General features: G+C 42.7%; 1 protein-coding gene and 1 non-coding gene across 3 annotated transcripts in view; both read right to left on the reverse strand.

The window, feature by feature from the left end:
* Nucleotides 1-12,144: 12,144 nt before the first annotated feature.
* Nucleotides 12,145-25,226, reverse strand: part of LOC125457389 (P2Y purinoceptor 1-like) — a 95,948-nt gene continuing 82,866 nt past the window's right edge. For both annotated transcript variants that reach the window (XR_009446683.1, XR_007248615.2), the window contains one exon: nucleotides 12,145-13,573. The gene's annotated coding sequence lies outside the window, so the exon portion shown is untranslated. The remainder of the gene's footprint in view (nucleotides 13,574-25,226) is intronic.
* On the reverse strand, nucleotides 12,152-12,223 carry trnae-uuc (transfer RNA glutamic acid (anticodon UUC)). The gene has a single exon. It is a non-coding gene; the product is annotated as a tRNA-Glu (tRNA).

Raw genomic sequence — 25,226 nt, forward strand, 5'->3', positions numbered from 1 at the left:
TAACCAAGTGTCCCCTAGTACTAGGGTTAAAACTGGTACCCCCTCTGGGAAATCCATCATCAACTTCTCTGACCACACCCTTCAACTGGACAAAATCGAAGTTCTCAGCTTAGGGCTCAATTTCTGCCCCACTGCCAAAATAGAAGGCTTTGATCTCATGGCAGACACAGAGGAATTCATCAGGTGAATGAGGATCTGGGAATTCTTCCACAAACCCCAAGGTGCTAGCAGCAAGCCCAATGAGACAACTAACTAACCAGAGAGCTCGACAGAGAGATCCGTGCTGCAGCAACCAATGAAGAAAGAGTTGAATTGCATCCCTCTGGAAGGCTGCTGCCCTAAGGTTCAACATGTATGCTCCAGACGTCAGGAGATGCATTAACACCAGTTTTATCAGCCATGCTCACAAGATAGCACAGAACATCACCGAAGCACAACATAACACCATCTGTGCACTCAAGCCCATTCACAACAAAGGAGGAGCCATTGTCACACAAAATGGAATGGACTACTGCAAAGAAACATTCCAATAACTGAACAACAGGAACACTCCAGACAACTACCTGCTGATCCAACCAAGGAACACACCCATCAACTGAGCTGACTGATCAAGGTGTTTGATCCAGACCTTCAGAGTACCCTACACACTCTCATCCTGTGTAGTTCTCGCATAGGAGACATCTACTGCCTTCTGAGTATATACAAAACCAACACACCTGGACATCCCTTCGTATCAGGTAATGAGACCCTGTTTGAGAGCCTTTCTGGCTATGTCAAGGATGTCTTGACACCCATTGTACAAGGAACCCCCAGCTTTTCTTGCAACATTACAGATTTCTTCCAGAAACTTAGCACCCATGGGCCAGTCGAGCCAGGAACATTCCTCATCACAATCGGTGTTTCGGCACTCTATGCCAGCAACCCCAGCCTCATTAATCAATACCAAAAATAATCAATTTCCAGAAGCCATCTGACAACTCATCCAACCATAACTTCTCCACCTTCAACAATCAGTTCTTCATCCAGGCACACGGGACAGCCATGGGGACCAAATTTGCAACCCAATATGCCAACATTTTCATGCGCAAGTTCAAGCAAGACTTCTTTACTGCACAGAACCTCAGACCAACGCCATCTACTAGATATGGATACCAGGGCAGCTCAGTGGCTCAGTGGTTAGTACTGCTGCCTCACCGCACCAGGGATTCAATTCCAGCCTCAGGTGATTGCGTGTGTGGAGATTGCACATTCTCCCTGTGTCTACATGAGTTTCTGCTGGGTATTCTGGTTTCCTCTCACAGTCCAAAGATGTACAGGGTAGGTGTATTGGTCATGTTAATTTACCATTGTGTTCAGGGCTGTGTGGTTAGGTGTGTTAGCCATGCGAAATGCACTCACCTAGAGAGAAGGTAGAGGGATGAATCTGGGTGGGATGCACATCACAGGGTTTGTGTGGACATGTTGGGTCTCATGGCCTATTTTCACTCTGTGAGGATTCTATATCTACATCAATGACGTCTTCTTCCTCTAGGCTCATGGCAAGAAACAACTGAATAGCGATAGCAAATAAAAACTGAAAGAACTGCAGATACTGTCAATCAGGAACAAAACCAAAGTTGCTGGAAAAGCTCAGCAGGTCTGGCAGCATCTGTGAAGAAAAAAATCAGAGTAAACATTTCAGGTCCAGTGACTCTTCCTCTGAACTGATGGTAGCAGAGTTCCAGAGTCTAGTCCTAGATTATTGAAGACAGAGCTCTCAATGCTGGGGCTTCAAACCCAGGGATAGGCATGAGGCAAGAATTAGGAAAAGCAGAGATATCATAGATGATAGATCATAGAATCCTGACAGTTTGGAAACAGGTCCTTCAGCCCAACAAGTCCACGCCGACCCTCAAAACACCCGCTCAAACCCATCCACCTATAACCCTCCTAATCTACAAATCCCTGAACATTACAGGCAATTTAGCCTGGCCAGTTCACCCAGCCTGCACATCTTTGGACCGTGGGAGGAAAGCAGAGCACCTGGAGGAAATACACGCAGACATGGGGAGAATGTAAAAACTCCACACAGACAGTTGCCCGACTGTGGAATTGAACCTGGGCTCCTGGAGTTGTGAGGCAGCGATGCTAACCACTGTTATGAACAAAAACCACAAGGGATTTCAGAGTAATACTATACTTATGGTCCTTATTTACAACTGAGAAGCCTAAAAGCTCATTCTGGCTCCTCCATCATCGCATCTACACTTGCAGATATTGGCTTCTGGAAGAACAATAACTGAGTGTATTTGAAGTGCTAAGACACTAAAAGATTCTACAAGTGAATTCCCATACTGATACCCAAATCCCTCAGTGGCCTCTTCACTCTCCCTGCTCCCCATCATTGTTACCACCTTCAGTCCAGTCACACTCTTGGGCACTTTCAGTTCCAGTCTCTTGTTCATCCCTAATTTTGCTTGCCCCACCATTTGTGGCTATCCCTTCAGCTGCAGAGACACTGCCCGACAGAAAAGCTCCCCAAACCTCATCTTTGCCACCTCCTTAAGACACTAATTAAAACACATCTCTCAGTCCAAGTTTACCCACCTGTCCTAAAGTCTTACTGTCTAGTTCAGTGTCAAATTTGGTTTGATAGAATGCATTTTAAGGGCTGCAGGAACTTCTGCTACATTAGAAGCTTTAGTTAAATATAGGTTGTTAGTTTAACATTAGGTATTCATTGAAACCATGAAAGAATAATAGCTTTTTTCCCCAGGCACAAGGTACATTATGTACAAGAAAAGATTTTAAAAAAGAGATTAAAGGAGGAGATGGTTTGGAGCTAAATACTTGATTAAGTATCTGAATTATTATATAGTTTAAATAACAAAGATGCTGAATATTAATGCCGCATAAATAAAACAATAACAAAATAAACAGATGCAAAGTAAGCTGAGGCCAGTCAAAAGGAAGAATTATTTTGGGTACATTTGATCTGATTTTTTTGATTTGATTTATTCCTCTCACATTTACCAAATTACAGTGAAAAGTGAAGTTTAATGTGGTTTAGAGGCAGATCATATTGTACACTTGCATCAGGATAACAGAGTGCAGGACACAATGTTACAGCTGCAGGGAAGGTACAGAGAGAAATCAACGTTTACATAAAAGAAGTCCATTCAGAAGTCGAACAACGGGTAGGAAAAAGCCATTCTTGAATCTGTTTGTACGTGTATTCAAACTTAAATCATGCTGGACTAATCTTCTGGAATTTTTTGAGGATGTATCTATGAAGATGGATAAGGGACAGTCAGTAGATGTAGGAGATAGGTCTCCCACATAGGAGATTGGTGAGAAAAAATAGGACACATGGTATTGGGGGCAAAATACTGACTTGGATTGAAAATTGGCTGGCTGACAGGAAGCAAAGAGTAGTGATAAACGGGTCCCTTACGGGATGGCAGGCTGTGACCAGTGGGGTACCACAAGGTTCAGCGCTGGGACCGCAGCTGTTTACAATATACATTAATGATATAGATGAAGGCATTAAAAGTAATATTAGCAAATTTGCTGATGACACAAAGCTGGGTGGCAGTGTGAAATGTGAGGAGGATGTTATGAGAATACAGGGTGACTTGGACAGGCTAGGTGAGTGGGCGGATGTCTGACAGATGCAGTTTAATGTGGATAAATGTGTGGTTATCCACTTTGGTGGCAAGAACAGGAAGGCAGATTACTATCTCAATGGAGTCAAGTTAGGTAAAGGGGAAGTACAACAAGATCTAGGTGTTCTTGTACATCAGTCAATGAAAGCAAGCATGCAGGCACAGCAGGTAGTGAAGAAAGCTAATAGCATGCTGGCCTTCATAACAAGAGGAATTGAGTATAGGAGAAAAGAGGCCCTTCTGCAGCTGTACAGGGCCCTGGTGAGACCGCACCTGGAGTATTGTGTGCAGTTTTGGTCTCCAAATTTGAGGAAGGACATTCTGGCTATTGAGGGGGTGCAGCGTAGGTTCACGAGGTCAATTCCCGGAATGGCGGGACTATCATATGTTGAAAGATTAGAGCGACTGGGCTTGTATACACTTGAGTTTAGAAGGATGAGAGGGGATCTGATTGAGGCGTATTAGATTATTAAGGGATTGGACGCTCTGGAGGCAGGAAGAATGTTTCTGCTGATGGGTGAGTCCAGAACCAGTGGGCACAGTTTAAAAATAAGGGGTAGGCCATTTAGAACTGAGTTGAGGAAAAACTTCTTCACCCAGAGAGTGGTGGATACATGGAATGCTCTGCCCCAGAAGGCAGTGGAGGCCAACTCTCTGGATACTTTCAAGAAAGAGATGGATAGAGCTCTTAAAGATAGTGGAATCAAGGGTTATGGGGATAAGGCAGGAACAGGATACTGAGTGTGGATGATCAGCCATGATCATAATGAATGGTGGTGCTGGCTCGAAGGGCCGAATGGCCTACTCCAGCACCTATTGTCTATTGCCTATTGTCTATTCTGCCCAAGGGAAGATGATGGGAGAGAATGTAGCCGGAGGAGGGAGGGGTCTTTGATTATGTTCGTTGTTTTCCCAAAGTAGAGGGAAGTATAGACGGAGTTAGTGGGTGGGAGGCTGGTTTGCATGAAGGATTGGGCTGATAAGACTAGAAGATGATAGGTTTATGAAATAATCTGCTGGGGAATCTTTAAAAGTATATAAAATGCTAAGCAAAGCTGGTTCAAGTAACCCAGAGGCCTAGTGGTAGAGGCTTCAGTAGAACAAACACTAGTTATGACTACAACAAATGCAGTTGCAAAATTCTCTGAACCTTGCAGAGTGTTTATTGCATGGCATTTGAAGTTCCATGCTATTTAGGGTAACCTTGCATCCCAATCATAGTGTTCATGCTTACAGAGCATGATCATTCTCTTTGGTTACAACGGGCCATATAATTGGTGACTGCTCACAGCAGCACGATCAGGTCACCTTGAGCTATTATTTTTAGTGAGCACAAGCATTGGAGCAATTTCTGAACCCAATTTATTCCAGGGAAGGTGTTTGTACAAGATTTGGAACTGGTCATCACAGCTCACTATCTGAATGGCAAACTACAACAATAATAGCAACTGGAATTGATATATCACCTTCACCACTATAAAATAGCTCCAAGGCTCTTACAAATGTTATCAACAAAACTTAAAGCATAAGGAGATAGAAAAGGTGGCTAAAGGTTTAGCCACAGAGTTAGTTTCTAAAGAGTGCCTTAAAAATGCAGAGAGTCTGAGTATGGGAATTCCAGAGTGTCGGGCCCAGGAAACTCAAATAATGGCTGCCAATAAAGTAATTAGAATCGGGATCATGCAGGAGGCCAGAAACACTATTTGTTCATGGGATGACATTAATAGCCTACCGCAAGTTGCTTTGAGAATTGGAATCTTGAGGGAGGAGGGTATGTGGAATAGGAGGAGCTACAGATAAGTTATGGAGCGGAGGGAGGGTCTTAAAGAGATTTGAAATAAAAGCACGGTGGTCTCATTAATCAATAGTGACTCTTTGGTCATTGAGAGATCTGATTTTTAATTTAGGTTTGTCAATTACAGTGTTGTCAGAGTAATAACTAAACACAGGTCCAATCTCTGCTGATAAAACTTCAAACAGAAAACCTGTGCTCCTTAAAATTCCTCTCATCACTTTCTAGCCACAACTCAAACAAATGCAAGGAGATTGTGGTGATTCTCCCTTAGAGATAAGTCAACCCAATGCCTCAGGGCAATTGGAACAGGGATAGGCAAATTGGCTGAACAAACTGTCTGAAGGTTTGTCCTTCTACAAAGTATCACTGGAGTCATTAATACAGAAACTGACTTATATTTCCAAAATGAACCTCTTTGGATTGACTTGGAGTTCCACTGAAATAAACCAGGATGGCAAGTCACATAAATAAAAACAGAATATAGGAAATACTCAGAATACTCAGCGGGTCAGGCAGCATGGGATCAGAGTGGCCAACAAGCTGGATTTTATGGGGCACCATATTTTCCATCCTACTGAGACCAGAAAGTCGGTCTTCAGCCCAACCGCCTGATATTCTTCAAGGAAAGACCTTAATTGTTTCGGAGTGGGATTAATTCAGCCCTCGTCTGGGAGGAAGTTGCTGGCCAATCTGATTGTTTGACAGCTCCTTGTAGTCCTAACAGCGCCAGGATCGAGCAGTGGCTACTGGTGGAATTGCAGAGAGCCCCAAAAGAATAAGTCTGATGGGGCCGAGAAAGGCATTGATCTGGAATGTTTGGCAAATCGAACTGGCAGGCTACAGTGAGAGATTGGCTGATGCTGAGGCAGGTGGCATAGGGTGAGGGTGGTGCTGTATTTGTGAGGCTAAGGTAGGGAGGATGGGTTAAAGGGTCCATATAATCTTGCACGGGGGAGGGCATGGGACTGGAGAAGTGGAGGTTATTCCTCTTTGCTGATAGTAAAAGCTATTCATTCATCCAACTTACCGCTGCCACACATAGAACCACTACAGGAATGGAGTCCTTAAGAGTCCCTTAACTGGCCAACTCAGGGCTTCAATAGGCCTAAAGGTAAGTGGGCTGCCCAACACCTTTACTGCCCATGGTTATGTGGGGCTTAGGTCAGAGGTGGCTGGAAACGTTACCTACTCTGTTTTATGCCCAACATTTAAATATGCAAATGGGACAGGGAGCAGTGTAAAATCCAGCATAAAGTATCCTGTCACAACATTCCGTTGAAATGAATAACTCTGGATTTGTTTCTATTTGCGTCCGAGTACATACAGCTCGCTGGGATAGAGAAGCAGAAGACAATTGATAGAACTTCACGATACTGCTATCATTGAGGGAGAGCTAGTTTCTTAATGTTCAGCTCAGCTACCAAGTTGTGGATGGGGCTCAGTTACTGACGGATGGGGCTCAGTTACTGACGGAGAGCGGGGTGTGAAAAGCATAGAACTGGAGAGGGAAACACTGAAAGCAGCAGGTGCAGGCCATTCAGCCCATCCAGCTGACCCTGCCATTTAATACTATCATGGCTGATCATTTGACTTGTTCCCCAGATGCCAATTTCTCTTCACAGAATAGTGAGAAGACAGTATAAAAGGACGATTGAAGGAGGTGAAATAAAAGATAGCACAGTCACAGAGGACCTCTTCTGTAGCATTGGAGGTGAGTTTGGGATCCCGACAGCTTTTGCAACATCATGGCAGTCCTAGTGCCCACTCATTGCTGCTGCTGTCGAGGTGAGTTCGGGTTCCCAGCAGCATAGGCTTCCAGCACAGATTCGTGGAGGTGGGGGAAGAGGCCAATTTGGTCCCAGTACAAAGCGTGGCGGTATTGGCAGCGGCTGTATCACCGACGTAGCCCCGAAGTGGACTCATGGCGCTGGCAGAGCCGAGTTTCAGCTGGTTCAATACCCAGCAGCATCGGTGGGATCGGCATTGGCAAGGTCCAATGAAAACCCATAGCAACAAGGGGCGTTGCTGGAGGTGAGATGGCACTGAAAAGTGGCGACTCTCATTCCAGCAGAGGTCGTACAGTGAAGGGGACTCACGCCTGGTCACTAAGCCCATTTACCATAATGGAGCACTTCACGAGGACTGTAAAGTTGGATACTTTCTTTATTTCTTCATTATTCTACCTTTATAATCTAAGTTTTGGTTTATTTTTCTGTGTTTTAAAGTGGTACAGGAGAGTGGCAACGCGAAACAACATTTTTCACTGTATTTTGTTACAAGCATAATGAACCACACCAGAGCCCCTCAAAATATAGTAAGAAGACAGTCTAGACTCTAACTTTTTCTTATTTTAAAGACAAGTGTCAAGTATTTTGTTCTGGATGCAATTTGATTGGCCAAATTACCAGTTTGAAATAAAGCACACTTTATTCATACAGCATTGTTAAAATGTAACAAAAGAAAGAGGAAATTGGAATAAGCTTATTCTACTGGAAACCCAAACAGCAGAATAGATTATTTCACTACTAAACAGTAACAGCTCCAGGATAGTCACATCCCAAAAACACACCCGTGGCAAAGGCAAATTCAGTAAAATAGATCATCTCACAGGCAATTCTTCAGCCCAGGAGGAAACACATTAAGAGAAAAGTCTGAGAGCATGTAGCAGGGAGAGATGTTCTGCAGCTTCCAACTCTGCTGAGGCCCCAGCAAAAACTGTTACTGGAAAACTAAGACATTAAAAATACTGGTTCTTTGTGAGCTTGGCCACACCCATTCAGGCTGCTTCTATTATTCCTACATTTAAAAAAAGGCCTCACAAGCTCTTTACTCTAGAGACTCTGTGTAGACTTCTCATCCTCTCTGCCTTAAAACCTCACTTCAAAAAATCCAGGACAAAATACATCCCTTAAAGCCAAAATATCATCACACAATATATGTGACAATGAGTCAATCAAATCAAATCTCATTACAGAAAGAAGATTGGTAGTGAGTTTAACCTGACGGTCAAAATGTATCAGTCAAGGTTGGGAATCAATGGCTCCATGGCAATTTCATCTGGAATGGGAATAAAGGTGGGAGGGAAGAGAGAACGTATTTACCTTGTCCCCTTCTTGATCTCAGGACTGTTGTCAGCAGCCACCAAAATATTTTTGACATATAATCACTTTCGTAATATAGGGAAACAAAACAGGAGAGACCAAGTACGGTAAGTGTGCCCAGGGTTAATGTGGCGATGTGATGCTTAATGTAGAACACATACTCATTTGACCTCCAAAATTCCAGTAAATGAAAAATTAGATTGAGACAGTCACAATGGTTGCCTTTAAAATTTGACCTTGTGTGTTTTATAGAGACAGATACTTGTTGAAATTTGAATTATTGATATTAGGAGTATAATGATAAGTAGATATGTTGTTATACACAGGCAATTTTTTTAAAAAGGTTCCACTGTTGCTCCATAATAGGAGTAGGAAAGATTTCCAATATCACAAAGATGCTTAAACTTCACAGAATCTAAAAAGAATGACCTAAACTTCTGGAGTGAGATTGTGATGAGAGATTACACAAAACCCCAGGATTACATTAGCTGAATTTTAGAATGTTAAGGGGCAATTTCATCCACATTTTCAAACTATTAGGGGAATAAGTAGGAGGAAATATTTCTATTATTAGACCATCTGATATGAAAACAATTGTGTCCAGCGTTTCAGTAGTGAGATTAGGGAAAGCTTCTATGCTGTATATAAAGCTCAAATTGGTAGTATGTTGTTGTTTCTTTTTGTTAATTCATGTTGTTGTCTGGGTCAGCTTGGAGATCCTGCAGCCTTCTGCACTCAATATTGAGTTCAATAACTTTAGAGTTCAAACTCTCCTATGTCCTTACCCAACCCTCATACATCAGGTCTTCTTATCACATAATCTGCTATTACACACACACATTGTTAACCAAAAACAGTCCCCAGTAACAGCCATTCATCTTCCTAGCTAGATTGTTATCCATTCCTTTGTCTGTCCAAGTGTTCAGCTCTCTCTTTGGGCTCTATCTGTACCTATCATTTACTCATTAGCCCTCCCTTCACCCTATCTTCTTCATACAAACCAACATTTTCCTACCTACCATCAGTTCTGAGGAAGACTCACTGGACTGAAACATTAAATCTGATTTTTCTCCACAGATGTTGCCAGACCTGTTGAACATTTCAAGGAGTTTCTACATTTGTAGAGGGGTCATGACGTGAGTAACTTGCTGCAGGATTCTTAGTCTCTGACCCTGCTCTAGTAGCCATTTAAATGGTGATCCTAGTTCAGTTTTTGGTCAATAGTAATCCCTGGGAGGTTGATAACGGCATAAAAATGATAGTCATTGCCTGGCACTTGTGTAGCAAGAATGCTGCTTGCCACTTGTCAACATAAGTCTGGATATTGTCCACATCTTGCTGAATTTGGACATAGATTACATCAGTTTCTTAGGAATGCTGAACATTGCCCAGTGACAGTCCCCACCTCTGGCCTAATTGTAGAGGGAAATTCATTGATGAAGCAGCTGAAGATGGTTGGGCCTCGGGCACTACTCTGAGGAACTCCTGCAGAGAAGTCCTGAAGTTGAAGGGACAGACTATTGGCCACTACAACCTTCCTCCTTTGTGCCAGGAGAGACTTTCATCCTGACTCCCATTGACATCAGTTTGCTTGGACTCCTCGCCGCCACACTCGGTCGATAGCAGCCTTGATGTCAAGAGCCGTCACCCTCACCTCACCTCTGAAATTCAGCTCTTTTGTCTATGTTTGAACCAAGCCTGTAATGTGGTCAGGGGCTGAGAGGCCCTGGTGGTACTAAACTGAGCTTCAGTGAGCAGGTTATTGCTGAGCAGGTGCTGCTGGATAGTATTGTTATTAACAGCTTCGATAAGGACACAAGTTCCAGAGCCATCTTCAGTACAACCTCTTTCTAATGCTGTCACGGACAGATGCATTTATGGCAGGTAGATTGGTGAAGATGAGGTCAGGTATGTTTCTCCCTATTATTGGCTTCCTCACCACTCACTGCACATCCAGTATGATGAAAGTTCTTTAGGACTTGATCAGCTCAGTCAGTAGTGCATTTGCTGAGGCACCCTTGCTGATGGACACAGAAATTCCACACCAAGAATACATTCTGCTCACTTGTTACGCTTAGTGTTTCCTCCAAACCTTGTTCAGAATGGGCAAATGGGAGTGAGGATCGGTGAAGAGGTGGGACCAGTACATCATAACCAGCAGGAGGCTTTCTTGCCCATGTTTGATATGATGCCATGAGACATCCATGGGATGACTCCCAGGGCAACCCTCTCCTGTCTGTATCCCATTGTGTCATCATTTTTGTTGATGTGTCCTGTCTGAAGATACCCTAGACATGGTGATGGTGTTGCATGGGACATTGTAAGGTTCATTCTGTGAGTATGACTATGTTAGACTATTGCTTGACCAGTCTGTGAGACAGCTCTCCCAATTTTGGCACAAGTCCCTAGATGTTGTTAACATTTTTGCAGGATTGACAGGGTTGTATTTGCTTCATTATTTCCTACAATGGCTCAGTGATTAGCACTGCTGCCTCACAGCACCAGGGACCCAAGTTCAATTCCACCCTCAGGTGACTGTCTGTGTGGAGTTTGCACGTTCTCCCTGTGTCTGTGTGGGTTTCCTCCCACAGTCTAAAGATGTGCAGGGTAGCTGGGTTGGCCACACTAAATTGCCCATCGTGTTCAGCGATAGGCAGATTAGGCAGGCTATAAAGGGGTGGGTCTGAGTGGGATGCATTGAGGTTCGGTGTGGACTGGTTGGGCTGAAGGGCCTGTTTCCACACTGTAGAGATTCTATGATCCAATGCCAGATGGTCCATTTGGGTTCATTCCTACTCTGCCTTTTAGTGGTTGATGTGGCTGAATGGCTTACTAGGCCATTTCAGAGAGCAGTTAAAAATCAAACACTTGGTTTGGAGTCAAATCTAGGTCTGACATGTATGGAAGGCAGCTTTGCTTGAGTAAAGGACATTGTTGAACTAGATGGGTTTTTGGGATGATTGACAATGGTTGCATGATGATCATTAGACCTCTAATTCCAGATTTTCATTGAATTCAAATTCCACTATCTGTTGCAGTTGGATTGAAACCTGGGTCCCCAGAACATTGTCTGAGTCTCTGGATTAATAGACAACTGACAATATTTCTAAAACATCACCGTCCCTAAACACACATGAATATGAGGTAAGGGCAGCTATATGTCGGACTATAGACCGACCATGATCTCAACAAATAATGTTACAAGTTTGAGGGATAAATGATCCCTCAATTTTGATAAGAATGAGGTTTTTTCGTAACAAGAACATAAGTAATTTTGGCATCCTGAAGAACTCTCAGTTAGATTAGATTCCCTACAGTGTGGAAACAGGTCCTTTGGCCCAACAAGTCCACACTGCTTTTTGGAGCATCCCACCCAAACCCAACCCCTTTAACCCACACACCACTTAACACTACAGGCAACTTAGCACAGCCAATCCAGCTGGCCTGCACATCTTTGGACTGTGGGAGGAAACCAGAGAAAACCCACGCAGACACAGGGAGAATGTGCAAACTCCGCACAGACAGTTGCTCAATGCTGGAATTGAACCTGGGTCCCTGGCGCTGTGAGGCTGCAGTGCTAACCACTGAGCCACCGTGCCACCCAAAACTGATTCCCTGGCCAGGAATCGAACCCAGGCCGCGGCGGTGAAAACACCAAATCCTAACCACTAGACTACCAGGGAGAGCCTGTAGCTCATTGATAACTTTTTGAGATTAGTATTGGTGTAGTGTTGGAAATTATTTGGCCATGTCCACAGCAAAATTTCACAAGTGATAATGAAATCATGAAATTGGATTTGTTGTCCGAGGAATTAAGTCTTGACTGAAACACTGGAAACTCCCCAGTTAAATTATGATAACTCGGCTAAGAAGATGCTGAAGAATGTCAACACTCTGGCAGCATCTGTGCACTGAGGAAGCAAATTAATGTATCAAGTCCATTTGTTCTTATTTACCCTTATTCATTTATTCATTATCCATTTACTCTTATTCACCTGTCAACTCAGATGTGGAGAACTGTTACTTTGGACTCAAAATGTTAACCCTGTTTCACTCTTCACAGATGCTGCCAGACCTGCTGAGTTTCTTCAGCACATTCTGCAGGAACACCAGATCTCCATTGACAGTGTTTTGCTTTTATATAACCTAAATTTTGATCCCCTCAAGTATAGATGTTTCATGCCTGATCCAATTGAGGTGTTTTAGAGTGAACAAAAGAGTTGCTGGGATATATCGCGAGAAATGATTTCTTTCGGTGAAACAGCTCAGAAGAGAAACACATAATGGTGGAGAAAATAGCTTCAGGCTATCTCTGGGTTACGAGTGGGTTCCATTCTTGCGTTCAATTCGATTTATTTATTGGCATGCATTTTTTTTGTTTAAAAATACAGTGAAAAGCATTGATAGGGTCATTGCTAAGGGGAATTGATGGCTTGGTGGTATTATTGCTGGGCTGTTTTGTTAATCCAGGGACCGAGATAATGTTTTGGGACCCCGGGTTTGAATCCCACCACAGCAGGTAGTGAAATTTGAATTCAGTAAATATGTGGAATTAAGAGTCTATTGATGATTGTGAATCCATTGCCCATCTGGTTCACTAATGTCCTTTAGAGAAAGGAAGCTGTCATCCTTTCCTAGTCTGATTTACATGTGACTCCAGATCCACAACAATGTGGTTGACTCTTGACTGCCCTCTGGGCAATAAATGCTGCCTGGTCAGCGACGCCCTCATCCCATTAATGAATAAAGGAAAAACTCTCCGGAACCTTCTTACAACACTGAAAAATAAATCAAAACATGTGATATAAAGATAGAAAACTGAAGAAATAAAGAGTGTCCGACTTTACAGCCCTTCTTTTAAGTGCTGTGCCATGGGCCATGGGCCTGGTGGCCAGGCACACGCGCTCTTCAATGCACTGCCACTGCTGGAATGAAAGTAGCCGCTCTTGGCTGCCATCTCGCCTTCACCGACACCCTCCCCACTGTGAGTGTTCACACGTCAGATCTGATTCTGGGAAGTGGAAAGCAGCCATCTGTAAGTCCAGAAAATAAACATTTGTCAGGTCTTTAAATTTCAAAACCATGTCTGGGATCATGCTTATAAGTTTGAGCATTCATAAATCAGGGACCTCTGTGTTTGGAACTTCATCCCTCAAGAAGTTATTGAGACAAGTGTACAGCTATTGTTTCAAGGGTTGTTTTAAGGGCTGGATGTACTCACGAACCAAGGACCAGAATGAAACCACATTCGCAATATGAGGAAGTACAATAGTGGTGGATGTGTACACAGTTATCTGTAACTGCCAAGTTGTAATCTGAGCTGTTAAATAAACTGTATGACAATTTCAAGTCCATGCTATCTAACCTGCGTTATTTAGCAATAACACAGAAATTTTACAGAAAGGTTGAATGAGAATGTCAAAACATACATAATTTTTAAAATCTTGCTTGCTCATGGATGTGAGGTCGTCATTTTTTTTCCTACGTGTCCTTCTGGATCCTTTGCAGTTGGTGTGATGTAACCCAACCTTTAGTGCTATAAGTGAGATTGTTGCAGAATTTTAACCCCGTGCCAATCAAAGAAAGAAGTCCAAGTTAGGACGGTGTGTAACTCTGAGTGGAACTTGGAAGTGTTGGTGTTCCTACACACCTGGTGACTGAGTATCAAGGCGGTGGGGGTCACAGGACTGGAAGGTGCTGTTGAAGGAGCCTTGCTAAGTTTCTTTAATAGAATGCACTCTCACCACACTGTGCTGACAATAGAGGGTGACTATTGAAGGTGATGCATCAATGTCAGTTTAGATAGTATCAGTGATAGATCTTTGTTTGGCAAAAGTATTAAGGATTACAGAGCCAAGATAGGCAGTTGAGCTTAAAATACAGATCAGACATGGCGCTGGATTTTGGTTTTGGCAACGGGAGGCCTTACCCATCAACTGGGGACCCCAGGGGAAGCCTATGACATTTGTATACCGGAAAGGCAGAGGGTGGTGGGTGCCTGGAACGCGTTGCCAGCGGAGGTGGTAGACGCAGACACGTTAGCGTCTTTTAAGATACATCTGGACAGGTACATGGATGGGCAGGGAGCAAATGGGCACAGACCCTTAGAAAATAGATGACAGGTTAGACAGAGGATCTCGATTAGCACAGGCTTGGAGGGCCGAAGGGCCTGTTCCTGTGCTGTAGGTTTCTTTGTTCTTTGTTCTTTGAAACCTGAATAAATTAAAATGCTTGTCATCTGCTTAACTGTCAATATCGGCCCTCCCAGTGATTTCTGCTAACCAGGGGCTCGCAGCTCTCCACTGCCAATGGTACCACTGAGAAAAGTAACCTATTCCTTTAATCTGAAAGAACATCACCAGGGGTTATCATTGGATGCCAGGATATGGGTGAATGAGGGCAGAATAGGATTTCTGTCAGTGGGGGGAATATCATTGGGAAGATGGGTTCCAAGGCAAGGGCAAGAGCTGGTTTTTAATCATCCCCCTGCTCCCTCAACACCTTTGTGATGCCCAGGACCTTCAGGATTGGTCACTATGGGCCTGCAAACAAAAGGCACCCTGGTAGGCTTTTCTTTATTCATTCATAGAATGAGGGTATCGCTGGCTAGGCCAGCATTTATTGTCCATCCCTAATTGCCCAGACAGCAGTCGAGAATCAACCACATTGCTTGTGGGTCTGGAGTCACATGTAGGCCAGACAAGGTAAGGATCGCAGTTTCCTTCCCTAAAAGACATTATTCGACCAGCTGGGTTTTTCTAACAATCGGCAATGGTTTCATGGTCATCATTAGATTCTAAATTCCAGATATTTTATTGAATTCAAATTCCACCCTCTACCAAGGCGGGATTAAAAAACCAGGAAACTCCGAACATGATCTAGGTCCCTGGATTAACAGCCCAACGATAACACCCACTGGGTCATTGCCTCCACCTGCTAGCAAGCCTGACAGGGATTCCTCAGCAATATTTCAACATGGCAGGAGAGCTGTACAGCTCCCTGAGCCGCTATTAAATTCCAGTAGGTTCAGGCATCATTGGCGTCAACGGATTCCTGAATGAACCTAATTGACATCCTGCTGTGACTGAGTGAACTGTGTGTGCACACCCCAAATGGATTGTGAGCAGTTTTCCTGCTGCATGGGGACTGATACGTCCCCTAACTCAAATTGAATGGCCTGTGTTTCCCACTTCCACAGGCTGGATTACATTCTCCTCATGACCTAATTGAATGGTGAATAAAACTCTAGGTCTGAATGGCCTCCCATTGTTCCGATGTCTCCTCCTTGGAAATGTTATGGGACCTTTACTTCCAGCTGATAGAGAAAGACAGGAGAGCACTAAAAAAAGGAAAGAACTCCAGAGTGTCAACTTGGAATACACTCTCAATCTATCTTGGAGTTTCATTTCTATCTGATGAGGCGTCTGGGAAAAGACTGAGCCAAACAGAAACAGTGTGTTTGTAGTGGTATCCACAGTAACAGCACATCCCCCCATAAAAGCATTACTAGATTTCATCTGAACCCAACACTGAATCCATAATGCAGTGATATTGTGTTGAAATTAAAATGTAGATTTATCTACTGGGTGCATTGTGTTCAAATTTCAGTCTAGACTTTAAAAATAGCAAGCCTTCAAATTCCAGAAATAAAGTAATTGGCATGGTATACTTCCGTAGAGTAGTGGAAGTCATGGATTAAGGGAGGGGTAATTTTGGTTTTTGTAATTAAGTAAAGGACATCATGAAGCATCACAAATCTTGAAGGCAATAAAGGATTGGATCATTGGCTGTTCAATGGAGATCATTGCATTGTGTTACATCAGGCCCCGAGAGTTTTAACATTTCAGTCTTAACCTCATGTTAGAAATTTCAATTTTAGGTACATGGTTCAAGAATGGAAACTCACCACCACTTTCTAATGACGAATAACATTGGACACAAGTGTCAGCCTCGATATCCATATCTAATGCATGAAGAAAACCTTGCTTTTTCACATTTCAACCAGGACATTCTCAATACTACACTTTCAGGGATGTGAGATTTAATGGCAACTTGTTCCTGGCCTGTCCTGGATCATTGTAATTCTCCTCTCTTGGTGTATATCAAAATAAATGTGTATGTATATGAAGCTGTTAGCTCAGGGAGACAACCCAGATGGACTCTCAGGAGCAATTACCAACAGAATCTAATACAATCCAGCTGAGGAAATATTTGTTGCAGAAATACTGTTTAACTTTCAAAGGGACGTCTTGAAAGAGAAGATTAATTTGTTGCTAAATATTAGTAAATGGTCTATGGGTACCTGTGCATCTCTCCAGTTCCTTCTGATTGCTTTATCAATTTGAACATAATTAACAGATGAGGTGCCGGAGAACTGAAGGTTGTCTAATGTAGTGTCACTGTTTAAGAAAGGTGGTAAGGACAAGCCAGGGAATTATAGAGCGGTAAGCCTGACATCCATGGTGAGCAGGTTTTTAGAGGGGGTTCTGAGGGATGGAATTTACATGTATTTGGAAAGGCAAGGACCGATTAGGGATAGTCAACATGGCTCTGTGCTTGGAAAATGGTATCTCACTGACTAATTAAGTCTTTTTGATGAAGTGAAGAAGAAGATTTGTGAAGGCAGAGCTGTGGACATTGTCTATGTGGGGACTTCAGTAAGGTGTTCGACAAGGTTCATTGTGGTAATCTGGTTAGAAAGGTTAGATCACATGGAATACAGGGGAACTATCCATTTGCATATGTAAGTGACTCGAAGGTAGACGACAGGAGGGGGTGGTGGAGGGTTGCTTTTTAGGCTGGGGGCCCGTGACCTGCAGTATGCCACAAGGATCGATGCTAGGCCCACTGCTTTTTGTCATATCAATAATTTGCATATGAATAAATGGTTAGTAAGTTTTCAGATGATATCAAAATTCATGGTGTAGTGGATGAAAAAGAAAGTTACCTCAGAGTACAACAGGGCCTTGATCAGATGGGCCGATGGGCTGAGGATTCGCAGGTGGAGTTTAATTTAGATAAATGTGAGGTATTGCATTTTGGAAAGGCAAATCAGGGCAGGACTTATACACTTAACTGTAAGGTCCTTGGCACTGTTGACAAACAAAGACACCTTGGAGTGCAAGTTTATCGTTCCTGGAAAGTAGAATTGCAGTAGACAGGATAGTGAAGAAGGCATTTTGTACACTTGCCTTTACTGGTCACTGCATTGAGCATAGGAGTTGGGAGGTCATGTTGTGGCTGTACAGGACATTGTTTAGGCCACTTTTGGAATACTGCATTCAATTCTGGTCTCCCAGCTATAGGAAGGATGTTGTGAAACTTGAGCGTGTTCAGAAAAGATTTACAAGGATGTTGCCAGGGTTGGAGGGCTTGACTAAGAGAGAAACGCTCTGGCTATTTTCCCTGGAGCATGGAATCGAAAGGGTGGCCTTATAGAGGTTTATAAAATCATAAGGAGCATGAATAGGGTGAATAGCCAAGGTCTTTTCCCCGGGATAGAGAATTCCAAAACTAGAGGGTATTGGTTTAAGGCGAAAGGCAAAAGATTTAAAAGGGATCTAAGGGGCAACTTTTTCATGCAGCAGGTGATGTGCGTTTGGAATAAGCTGCCAGAGGAAGTGGTGGAGGCTGGTACAATTACAACATTTAAAAGGCATCTGGCTGGGTGCATGAATAGGAAGGGTTTAGAGGGGTTATAGGCCAAATCTTGGCAAATGGGACTAGATGTATTTAGGATATCTGGGTGGCATGGACAAGTTGGACCAAAGGGTCTGTTTCTGTGCTGCACATCTCTGCAACTCTATAACTCCAACTGAGGAAAAGCTTCAGAAAAATATGAAATGCATCAAAAGAAATTTACATTTGTCTCTCTTGCTGTCAAATACATGTCCATTGAAAGCAAACACATTAGACAGCTGTCTTCAAAGTAAAACAATTCATTCCTGCCTTGGCTGCATGGCCAAATGAACTGAATATACCCTGAAGTTTATTACAACCAACTTGGGAAATTGCACAGATGCTCAAGCCCCTCTATTCGTGGGGTCACCAGAAGGATAATGATTTAATCAAAGTCCCCAGCTTGCCTGTCTATTGGAATCATTGAACAGGAGGCATTTACCAGGTTGCTGTACTTAGCAAGTATTATTGTATATTTCAAAGAAGTAAATTGAAATAATAAACAAACTGTATGAGCTATCAAAATATGGCTCAAGTTGTTCAGACTCTAATCCCCTTTTAAAGACACCTATGCACATGCACATGCACACACACAGCCCCCACCCACCACACATACACACACACATGCAAACACACAGCCACATGGATACACACAAACACACACAGACACACACAAACACACATATGCAAACACAGAGACACACATTTGCAAACACAGAGACACACAGACATACACATACAGATACACAGACACACTCAAACATACACACACAAACACACACAAGAAAGGCTGGAGGGAAAAGCTAAGAGTTCAAAAACAGCCGTTTACAGGGTTCATTGAAATGTGACTTTTGCCACATTATTTTGTTTTTCAAGTTCCTTTCCCCACCTTCCTTCATGTCTTCATTAGAAGCACAGGGCAAGTGGTGCTCTAACTGCAAAGTCTCTACTGATTGCAGGCAACAGCAACTAGTGCAACAAAATAACTGGCTTTCTTCAGTCTTCCAATGCTGTAGACAGAGAGCGAGAGGGGGAGACACGCATCCTGCCCTTGGAGCAGTCTGAAGCCTTCTCCCTTATTACGTACACACAGTAGCGTAGGAAGCAATCAGAGAGTTGTCATCAAACTGATGACCTTTGACATGCACAATTGGGCATAATTGTTAAATTATACAGTAATTGACACTCATTGCTGGCAAACTCTCACCCTAAACACACACACACACACACACACACACACACACACACACACACCAGAGCCATGCTGCCAAAAAGCAGCTTGAACAAAGCAGCAGTGTAAACACCACACACACTGAGTTTCAGTCACTTGTAATTAAAAGTGCAGTAATTCCTTCCATCGTGCAGAGGAAGGGAGCACCTGATGCCTTGGCTAATAAGGAATGCTGCCGAATTCATTGGTTATTCGCCTCAGTGCTCTTAGTGAGACCTTCCCATTTAACACATTTAGCAACCTCACAATAACTGCACTCAACAATGTATCAGTCAGTGAATCACGAGCAGGGATACATGATAAGGTGATATATTATTTCAAGATCTACCTTCTTTGTTTCTCATTTTCTTTATATATTGAGCATCAAGTAGCCCTCAAGCTTCTACACCAACTTAAAGCTTTAACTGATCCAAGTCCTGACAGTTAATGTTGTCTTTCTGCAAAACTGCATTTAATGCAAAACTAAAGTAAGGCTAATGAGAGAGAAAATAGAGTTAACATTTCGGGTCCACTGATCCTTCCTCAGAAGGGTCCTGTTCCCTTCCTCTTGCCACTGGACCTGAAACATTAACTCTGTTTTCTCCTTCACAGATGCTGCCAGACCTGCTGAGCTTTTCCAGCAACTTTGTTTTTGTTCCTGATTTACAGCATCCACAGCTCTTTTGGTTTTTATGAAGGCAAATTAGAAATGGATGAAAGCAAATTAGATATGGATGAAGGCAAAATAAATCTTCAGTTCTGAGGAAGAGTTGTAATGGACTTGAAATGTAACTCTATTTCTCTCTCACCATAAATGCTGCCAGACCTGCTGAGTTTCTCCAACATTCTCTATGTTTGTTTTCAATTATAAATGGGTTTTATTAAAATAATTGGACTTAAACAAGAGCCTTGCATATGTTATTGCATAACAAACAGCAAGAATCCAGTGACATCCAAAATACCAATTAAATGCATTTCTTCTTCATGTTTATTGTGTCAAGCTGACACTCCTGTCTGACTCATAAACATTTTGCTACAAGCTATGAACGGCAATCCAGGATTTGAGCACATTTTCTCAACTGACATGTCAATAGAGTGCTGAAAAAGTTAAAAGTGAAGGTTAAATTCAACTTCACTGGATCAGCAGTCCAATCCATTCCCAGCCACAACACACATCAATGAGGCCAGAGGTAGCTTGGGTGCACGCTGGGGAGTACTCCTGACTTTCACTCGGTTGTAGGATCAAGTCCTCTTTCTGAGACTTGGACACATAGAGCTGGTTTATGTTAGGAGCAAAACAATGACTTCATATTGCACACTGTTATTAATGTACAAAGCAGTCAGAGGCTTTCAGGGGATTAAGAGATAATAAACTATGAGATGAAAGTCTTCGGCAGTTGTGGTTCAATACCAGCCAGCCTTTTACATCTGACCTTGAGACTATTTGTCATTTTTCATAACTTTTTCACTTTAATCATCATTCAAGACACAAAGAAAGTTATTTTAAATGCTATTCTACCCCAATGTAAATTTTTATTTCACTTTTGAAAAGTATGAATCCTTTTCCTTTCAAACTCTTCTCCTTCTCCAAATCTAATCTTTGTTCCCACCTTCTCTCTGTGTGCCTGCTTTGACTCTAGTTGACTCTATTTGCACTTTATTTCAAGATTCTTTGCTTTCGTTGGTTAACAAGACAAACTTCATGTCAACCCTGTCATCACAGCATTTCCAGATACTCCAATGCCCATGTGCAATCATTATCAACATGTACATCCAGTTATATACTGCCCAAATACATGCTGAAGGAAAAGTCCAACTAATGCAATAGGAGGCACAGTACTATTCTCCAGCATCTCTCGGCCAACCGTACAATGCAATATTACAGGATTGTTGCACTGTTGGAGGTGCTGCCTCTCAAATGAGAAAACAAAGCCTCATTTGCCCTCCTAGGATGACAGAAAAGATTCCATGGCACAAATTCAAATGAAAAAACCACCAGGTTTTCCCTAATTGAAACCAAAAGAACTGCAGGTGCTGTAAATCAGGAACAAAAACAAAGTTGCTGGAAAAGCTCAGCAGGTCTGGCAGCATCTGTGAAGGAGAAAACAGAGTTAACATTTCCGGTCCAGTGACCTTTCCTCAGGACTGTTCTGAGGAAGGGTCATCGGTCCCGAAATGTTAACTCTGTTTTCTCCTGCAGATGCTGCCAGACCTGCTGAGCTTTTCCAGCAACTTTGTTTTTGTTTCTGACAAGGTTTTCCTTGTCTCCTGCTTGAGATGACTCCCTCATCTAAACATCTCATCTGAGAGTATGGCATTTCCTGAGTATTGTGTGTGGAGACTCAGCTGTGGTTTTTGCTTTTAAGTCTTGGAATAGGACTTTAACTCCAAATTATTCAACTCTGAGATTATAACCCATTACTAATCGAACCATGCCAAATGCCAGCTTGATACCAAATCACATACAGAAAGCAAACTAAATAGGGATAAAGAAAGATGATATTAAGTTTGGCACGGTGGCTCAGAGCTTAGCACTGTTGCCTAACGGCAGCAGAGGCTTGGGCTTGATTCCAACCTTGGATGACTGTCTGTGTGGAGTTTGTACATTCTCCCCGTGTCTGGGTGGGTTTCTTCCGGGTTCTCCAGTTTCCTCCCACAAACCAGGGATGTGCAGGTGAGGTTGATTGGGCATGGTAAATTAATAAAAAACTTTCAGTACTAATTAAGAGTTAGTAAGTACTGCCGATGCTGGAGTCAGAGATAACACAGAGACCCGAAACCTGCTCCTCTGATGCTGCCTGGCCTGCTGTGTTTCTCCAACTCTACACTGCGTTATTTCAGTATTAATTAAAATAGTTTTCAATTTAACAGCACACATGCAGTCACTGGAAGTAATGTCTGTTATAGATATTAGCAGTGGTGAGCAGTAATAGAGTCATTATTTTTTATCGCCAAATCCAGGCAAATGTGAAGTCCAGACAGCTACATCATGTTGTACTCTGGGCGGACATTAGGCTACATCTGATGAAGAGTCATGGTGACTTTGGGGAAATACAGGAAATGAGATGACTTTGGAAAGTATGTAAGTAGGCTGCACTCCCATCAGATACATCCATGAGTGGGCCAGATCCTCCACAGAGGCAAGTATGAACAGCAACTTTCTTGTTAGAATACTATCAACTAACTGAAGCAGAACAACATAAGCATGGGTGAGCCTGAGGTTAAACGATCTCAGGAATCTTTTGCAGAAAAGGCCGTCCGAGAAGGAAGTGGTTTTTGTCTTAAATGAGTGCAGCTGTTGATGCAAGGGTGCCAAGGCCAAATGAAAAATAACAATCCCAAATCTCTGAAGGTTCAGAAGACACGTGAGCATTTGACTTCTAGTTCCTAAGCAGGAAGGAAGTAATCCTGTCAGGATCCATGTTTTCACTGCATTACTACATAAACACACAGAAAGTGTGAGAAGTGTGGTATCGATAGTGTGGGTTAAAGGACAGGGTCTGTCTTATGCCAAATTCTGAAGCACAGGGTGAAGTGAAATGGGAGACGTTTATGGAATAGGCTGTGAGTATTGATTAGCTCAGTCAGCTGGACAACTCATTTAAGATACATTTTACAGTGTGGGTTCAATTCTTGTGCCAGCAGAGCTCACAATAAAGGCCGTACCTTCTTGACCTCACCCCTTGCCTGAGGCGTGGTGACTCTCACATTTAACCAGTCGCCCCTTTCTAATGAGAGAGCAGCCCTGTTGGATTACAGCCATTCTATCTAAAGTGAGGCTGGGCTCTAGGGTTTTGGAAAGTGATTTCTGACCACTGATGTTCATTAGCTGTAATAAAAGTAAAATACCTTGGGTACTGAAAATCTGAAACAAGCACAGAGTACGCTGGAGAAACTCACCAGGTCCGTTAGCATCTGTAGAGAGAGAAAAGAGTTAACTTTTCAAAATCTGGTATGACTCTTCTTCGAAAAAACTTCAGTTCTGCAGAAGTGTCACACTGAACTCAAAATGTTAACCTTGTTTCTGTCTCCACAGACACTGCCAGGCCTGCTAAGTTTTACCTTCATTCTTTCTGTTGTTGGCGATTCAGCTGTCCAGTTTCCAATGTCTGGAATTCCCTCTCTGCATCTTCCCTACACCTTTGAGAAACTAACAAGGAATCTCTTTGAGGGCCTTTTGATCACCTGTCCTAATATCTCCTTATGTAACTCAGTGTCGACTTTTTTCATGACAATGCTTCTGTGAAGTGGGTCTGGACATAATATTATGTTAAAGATACTAGATGAATGCAAGCTGTTGTTTTACAAATGCTTGGCCATTCTTCCATCAGGATGACATTGAATAGGCAATAGAGAAAGCAAAACCCTCCAAAGGACATTAAATTAATGCCAGAGTTTTCCCTTGATTCTCTTACAGCTAGTTGGTGTCACCAGCTAAGTTAGTGTTGCCGATCTTCAGTGATATCACAATTCTCCCTAGAATAATTAGGGGAGAAGAACAAATTCCAGCCTATGTCTTGTTAAAAAATTTGCAGAAGATTTTGGGGACGGAAGGGGTGGTGTGTAGGGGTGGCTGCCATCTCATGGACAATTACAAATGCTGCCGCCTTATAGATAATTTCAATAGTTCTGAGGAAATTCAGAAGAAGGGTCACTGGGCCCATAAGGTTAACCCTGATTTTTTTTCTTCACAGATGCTGCCAGACCTGCAGAGCTTTTCCAGCAACTTCTGTTTTTGTTCCTGATTTACAATGTCTGCAGTTCTTTCAGTTTTTATGACGGAAATTGAAAATTCAGTCTGGTGGAATGGTCAGTCATGCTTCCTAACTTCCATGCTGAATCACTTAATGGTTGAATCTCATTTCTCCTGATGTGACATGCCTGCTCATCCCAAGCTAACGCCCAGATATAGCCCAATAATTGCGTATAATTTTGCCAACGCAAGCTGACCTGCCAACAAACCTTTGACAATGGAAATGGGGTTGATGAGTTCTGCTGAAAGGAGTTTGAAGAGGAATTCACAAATGCAGAAGGTGTCTAAAAATTTTTGTTTGACATTTGCTCTTCCTGCACCACACCCCTGCAATTTGTATAATCAATGACGAAAACCTGTGCTTTATAATCATTATCTCATTGAAATCACTGTTGGAGTTGGGTGAGCAGCTCAAGCATCCAATAAGCCAATGGATGGCTACAATAGACAATAGACAATAGGTGCTGGAGTAGGCCCTTCGAGCCAGCACCACCATTCATTATGATCATGGCTGATCATCCACAATCAGTATCCTGTTCTTGTCTTATCCCCATAACCCTTGATTCCACTATCTTTAAGAGCTCTATCCATCTCTTTCTTGAAACTATCCAGAGAGTTGGCCTCCACTGCCTTCTGGGGCAGAGCATTCCATATATCCACCACTCTCTGGGTGAAGAAGTTTCTCCTCAACTCAGTTCGAAATGGCCTACCCCTTATTTTTAAACTGTGTCCTCTGGTTCTGAGCTACAATGTGTACTTATGGTTTTCCCTTCTGTTCTGCCCAGGACTTAAAATTTCTCCTTGAATTGCTTGTCTCCTAAAAATATTGCCATCTCATGGACAATTCCAAAAGAATCATTCTTTATTTTGATAACTTGTTGGCAAGTATATACATTAGACATTTCAAGGCATGCGTGAAACAATCAAAGCTCTCTGAGAGAGCTTGTCATCACTGTATTAAGCAATTATCAGGCAGGTCACATTCCTGGGGCAGGTAGTGACAGTGTGCGGTTGAAACAGTTGGCCTATGTTTATGATGATTCAT

The sequence above is a fragment of the Stegostoma tigrinum genome, chromosome 14, assembly GCF_030684315.1.
Source record: "Stegostoma tigrinum isolate sSteTig4 chromosome 14, sSteTig4.hap1, whole genome shotgun sequence".
Taxonomy (NCBI): domain Eukaryota; kingdom Metazoa; phylum Chordata; class Chondrichthyes; order Orectolobiformes; family Stegostomatidae; genus Stegostoma; species Stegostoma tigrinum.